The sequence below is a fragment of the Gavialis gangeticus genome, unplaced genomic scaffold (assembly GCF_001723915.1).
Source record: "Gavialis gangeticus isolate Ggan-Ray unplaced genomic scaffold, GavGan_comp1, whole genome shotgun sequence".
Classification (NCBI taxonomy): domain Eukaryota; kingdom Metazoa; phylum Chordata; order Crocodylia; family Gavialidae; genus Gavialis; species Gavialis gangeticus.
The window spans coordinates 27,045,918-27,052,167 of NW_017728998.1; positions in this window are offsets into that span (position 1 = coordinate 27,045,918).

Consider the following 6,250-nt stretch of genomic DNA (forward strand, 5'->3'; position numbering starts at 1 on the left):
ATCTGGCACCTGGCCAGAACACCACAAGTGCTCGTAAAGCCATGCCAGGGGCCCTGCAATAACCCCTGCTAATTCCCTCAGCACCATGGGGTGGAGACCTGGTGATTTGAAAACGTCCAGTCCCTCCAGAAGCTCTCTAACCCGGTCCTCCCCGACCTTAGGCCTGGCAGCGTTTCTCCTGAGTCCATCTGGAATCTTGGTCGGGGAGTCCCGGTCCCTGCACAAGAAAATGGAGGTGAAGAATTTGTTAAAGAGGTCTGCTTTCTCCTCTGGTGCAACCATCAGATTGCCAAGCATATCCTGCAGGGGCCCCACATTACCCAGTGCCTTCTTCATTCTCCCTATATATTTAAAAAAGGACTTTTTATTATCTTTGATCCTTGACACTAGCCCTAGCTCCGTATCTGCTTTAGTTTTTCTAACAGCCCCCACTGCAGTGGAGGTTTACTCCTCTTTGGTGATAGCCCCTCCCTTCCACCAGGTGTATGCCTTCTTTTTGGCAATTGGGCATTCATGAATGCCCTTGGTGAACCGGGGGGGGGGGGGCTTTTGGGCACTCTTGTCCCCCTTGCTTTTTGTTGGGATTGTTGCCCCTTGGACTCTGAGTATTGTCTCCTTCTGAAAGTACATATGCACACTTGTGCTATACACATTCACAAATGCAGATATAAGTCCTGCTTTTGAATCAGCAAGCCAGCTTGCCAAATCAGGCAGATGAATTATATATATATATAAAAGTTATACAAAGGACCATTTCATTCTTGAGCTCAGGTTATAAATTACTATAGTGCTTATGCAATCAGCAGGGATCTGGGTTTTCTGTTTCCTCCAGAAAAATGTGGATTTTCCCCTTTGAAGCAGGATACCATGGGTTTCCCCTTTTGCAAACAGCTCTCCAAGGGCTGGCAGAGCCCTTGACCTGCAAAAAACTGCTTGCAAAAATGCTAAGTCCTGCCCAGAGGTGAAGTATGAGGGGGATGGAGCAGGGGTCACCCATGGGACCAGATGACATCTGCCCCACCTGCCTTTCAGCCACCACCAAGCAGGGACCACTGCTACCTGCCTGCTGCCCCTATGCAAGTCCCTGCCAAACCGCTCCTTGGCACTCACTGCTTAGATGGTTCCAGATGGTGGCAATGGGTGCATCAAAGCTAGAATGGCATCATAGAGGACATTCTGGTTTTCTGCTACTCAGTCCTCTGTCTTCTATTGATACGAAACCCAACGCCTTTATGTCCTCTATTTTTCTCTTGAAGAGGACATAAAGGCGGACATAATAGAGGACATAAAGATGCCAGGTTTCATATCAATAGAGGATAACCAGACTATCCTCTATGATAGCCACCCTAATCAAAGCACTCATGGCTAGTGGTGCACAGGCCAGGCTGGCAGAGTGGCTCCAGGATTTGCAGCAGTGATGGGCCCCAGCAGCCCTGGGCAGCATGCAGGGGCTGGACAGAGCCACAGTTATCCCACAGCTGTCAGGGGTAGCCCTGCTCCACAGGGATGTGTTGATCCCACTGCTACCCTCTGGAACCATTTCGGGAGTGGAGTGCCCAGGACCAGCGGGGCAGAGGTAGTGGGGTAGGGACTTTGCTGGATTGGAAACTTGTGTGGGGGGAGCAGGTGGACATCAGTAGTCCCTTCTCAGCTAAAGGGTGACTGGGTGAGACCCCACCTGGCCTCGTGGGTGGCCCCTGCTGCATCCTTATTCCACTCCCCATTCCTCTTCCCCTCCTCCTCCTCCATTCTGCTTGCCCTGCCTTCTGCCTTTGGCCAGGGGACAGAAGGATGTGGGACACAAGGGGACCCTGGCAGGTCTGGGGGGGTAGTTGCTTGGGAGTGAGGGGCAATGGGCAGGGGCAGGGCACCAGCATAGCAGGACTGCTAAGCACCACAAAGCAGTGAGGGGGACAGCTGCAGTTGGACCCATGTCCTGGTGCAGGTGGGGAGCTGCTGCCAGGAGGGAGAGAGTGAGGGGTGGGCAGGGGCTGCAGGTCAGAGTAAGGGGCACTGGCAAGGTGTGGGGAGGCTGTGGCTTGGGAGTGGGGGGCAATGGCATATCAGGGCTGCTCAGCTTCACAAAGCAGCAGGCAGGGGAACAACTGCAGCTGGACCACATCCTGGTGAGAGAAGGAGACAGGGAGAGCTCTGATTTTGCATGATAAAAAACCCAAAATCAAATGCCAAAATATATAGACATTTAGAATTTATTTTATTATAAGGATTGAGGCACTGGCAGGCTTCCAAATTGCTTTAAAATTGTAAATATATCAATAAAACATTGTGTTCAATTCCTCCCTATATATATAGTGGCATTTCATTTTAATAGAAAGAAAACATAGATTTGGGAGTTTTAAATTAGAGAATTTGGGCTTTTTTAATCAGAGAACTTGGGATTTTTTAACAAAGAAAACAAGGATCTCTGGTGATTACTCAGCATTTTTCTCTTTGTAATTGACAGCTGTCATTTAAATTAAGATAGTTTTGGCTGGCTATAGTTTCTATGCATACTGTTTTCTGAGATTACTGCATCAAACTAAATTAGTCAAATAACTTTGTAATATGAGCTACTATTGTACAGTCTTTATGCTGATAAATTCAACATAATTATACATTTCTTCCTCCTTTGGCAATGAGAAAGTCATTCTGCTAAGGTCAGCAAAGTTTGGCTTTGAAAAAATAAGGATGATATAACTTTGAGCTACATTAGGGAAAATATCCATCTCGTGGGTTTCAAATGTACTTCTTTACTAAATAAGATACTAAGTACAGTATTTGTAACCATTTGTTTATGTTTGAATGATTTTCTAGTTAATAGTTCTTTATACAGCTAAAAGGAAGGCAAAGATTTCTTAGGCTGACCTACCACTAATGAAGGCAAAACTTTGTTCATTCATATGCAAGGGCAGAAGATAACTGAGGCTGAAGGTTTATGTATTCAGTAGTGTGTCTCAGGTGCTATATAAACAGTTTCAAATGTAATAAAGATATAGAAATGTTCAAAGGGTATCATACTGTGCCAGAAGAGAATTATCACAATTAGCCTGGATAGTATCATTTCTGTCTTTATCACCATCTCAAAATTAAAGATGTCTGTACACTGCAGTGATTGATTCTAATTTTCATGGGAATTTTAATTATTGTAATAAAGATAATGGGATATAGTTAACTGAAAATAATTTCCAATGCATAAGCAGTTATTAATGACTAATATGAACTAGTCAATTAAGCAGCAGGAAAAGGAAAATGGCAGTTACTATTGTTTAAGAGTAAATTCCAATTTTGGTTATTATGTCAATAAGGCTACATAAACGTAAAGGAAGAAAATTACAAATTTGACTAAAATAAATCCAGATTCAAACATGGGAGTTCTTTCAACTGAGGTTTCAGTTAATACATTTGACAGCCCTGTCTGCCTTCACCCTGGCATACTATTATTGGGAACAGTTTGTAACATTCCCATTTTGTCTTTGAAAAGACATTTTAATTGAAAAATCATTTGCCCATAAAATTATCATCATCAATTCACGTTCTACAAAGGGGCTGTATTATGACCATAAAACAATTTGTAAGTGGATTCCTTTTACCCACTAAATCACTTTACATTATGCTGTGAACAGAATGATTAAAGCAGGTTAGTATTTCGTTGGCAAAGTAATTACGTTATTATGCATGTCATCCACACAGATACTTATACTAGCTAGTGCATTTATCTTGTTGACAGAACATCTATACGTATTGGACAGAATGCATTTTATTTAGTTGATGTCATTCATTTTATTCACAAAACACTTTTAAAATTTCAGCTAAGTTTTGGTCACTGGGATAGACTTAGTTGCAGAACAAAATTAATCTCATGTCCATAGCATTGGTCACAATTTGTTGCTGGGCAACTTTTAAAAATAACTGGAAACAAGCAATGGTCAGACTGAGTAAAATTTACTAGTTTTGAGTGAATGCACACATTTTCCACTGGAGTTAGCTGGAAGCAGAGCTGGGAACTTCTCAGGTCAGTGCTTAGAGAGGCTACCCTTCAGGAGAGGCTCCCCCCTCCCCGTGCTCCAGGCTGGCTGCAGCCTCTCGTAGGGGATCCTGGAGCCCAGCGGGGAGCCTCTCCTGACGGCCGCGTGCCGCGCTGCTGAGGGTCCCACTGCTGCCTGCAGGTCCTGCTCTTTCAGGCTCTTCCGGGGCACTGCTCCTGGCCCGCTGGCTCAGCTCTTGCCAGCTCTGTGAAGCTCCTTCCTTGTTGTCCCTCGCTGGTCTCTCCTCTGAGTCACCCCGCTGCCCCTTTTATCCCCCTCCAGGTGACCCAAGGGGCCAATCGGGACATGGGGGGGGTGAGTCTCTGGGGCCTGATTGGTGTGGAAAGGGAATCCCAAGTCCTCCAATCATCTTTTGCCCTTTCAAAACCCCTGGGCTAGGTCACTGCCAGCTAGCCTATCACACTTGTTTACTTCAATCAACAAAATATAATCTAGCTAAACCATTCTGACAATGGTTTTCAATAAAAACTGTATCAGTGTGGGTACTCTGAACCAGGAAAACTTTCAAGATAATGTATAGGATTTTCGTTAAAGTAAGGACAACATGATTGGACCTGAAATATGTATAAGCTATTTATTTACTATAGTTAAAAAAGTAGAGTGCTGAAATGGTTGGTTTGTACTTTTTGCAGATATTGAAAAGATATTATTTAACTCTTGAAGAAATAGGCATAAAAACATTTATTAGAAATCTAGTTTAATTATCAAAGTTTTACAGCAATTTGTTCTCTTCAAAGCTTTTGGTTACACCCAAAAGACATGGATTGGCATGTGTTCAGAACAGAGAGCTCCTCTCCTCAGAAAATTATCTTAAATTATTAAGATAATTAAGATAATTTGCAGTCTTAAGAGCCCACAAAATTTGAGTCCACATTTCTGCCCTTAAAAAGATTAGTTGTGAACATAAATCTGAATAGCTGTCCCATAACTACGTAACAGTAGATGCAAAATCAGATAGTATCAGGTAGGAAAAATCAGCAGAGGCACAGCTTCTCAGAATTGTGCTCAGAGCTCATGTTGCAGATGTACAGAGAGCTCATGCTCAACATCAATTACAAATATTCACTAAGTACTTAATATTTAGAAGAGTAAAAACACATCTGGGCAACTGCAGACTGTCCTTGGAAAAGGATTCTCATGAGATAAAGCTATTCATGCAGCTCTGTGCTGGGTTCCATTTGCTTGACTAGTAGAGAGTAACTTAAGATAATTAACTTCTACATAGATTTCTGAAAATATCACGTGTCCTTCCTAATAACTAAAGGATGCATGATTATGTAAAAGATTATGGAAGCTAAGTATTTAAAATGCTATGAATAACACTCAGGTTGTTTCATTTTATGACATAATGAATAATTCATTTTATTCTTTAACATTGATATTAAGTGGTAGTTTTCCATATGCATAGTGCTAGTCTGAGATTTAATTTGCAATTTGCCTAACTGTCTCTGAAGACTATATTCAGTAGAGATCCCTATTACTTTGTAGCTAATTGATTTATTTTGATTTCTAAAGTACCAAAGGCACACATTTAAAAATTCTGAGTACCAGGCTATCACTTTCCACATTCAAAGTTAAACAGCCCAGCAAAATATCGGAGACAGCTTCATCCCCTCATGGGATCTACTCATAAGCACATTGGTGTAGAAACACAACATAAGACCTATGTGCTTATTTAATCCCCACTTATCCCTGCAATGTAGAACTGTGCTGTCTCTCTTCAAGGGTAACATTTGTCCCCAAAAGTAAACAAAGACCCTATCTATCACACAGCTTACCTAGATTTGACTATGGTGCTGTTTTCATTTACATTTCTGAATAGGTAAATTAGTGTGAGCACAAGTCAAGATGCACCTCAGAAGATCCATTTATTGAGGTAAACCTCAGATGCAGCAATACACTATTGTTATTTGGAGGTAGGTTGGCTAGTCCTAAAAGTTGACTTACAAATGAGTAACATCCATTCTTACAGACAGGCCAGTTCTTCATCTAAGCCAGCAGTGATCAACCTTTTTGTGCCACAGGCTGGCTGAGTAGTGCAGGGTCAGTCTGCAGGCCATATAGGGCCCAACACACCAGAACTGTGCCCTACACTGCTTCCCTGAGTCTCAGGCTGCCAGTTGTATGGGGCCCCATACCCTGGTCAGGGCCCAGCGCTGCCTCCCTCAGCCCAAATCAGGGCACCACATGTGGCGGGTGCAGAG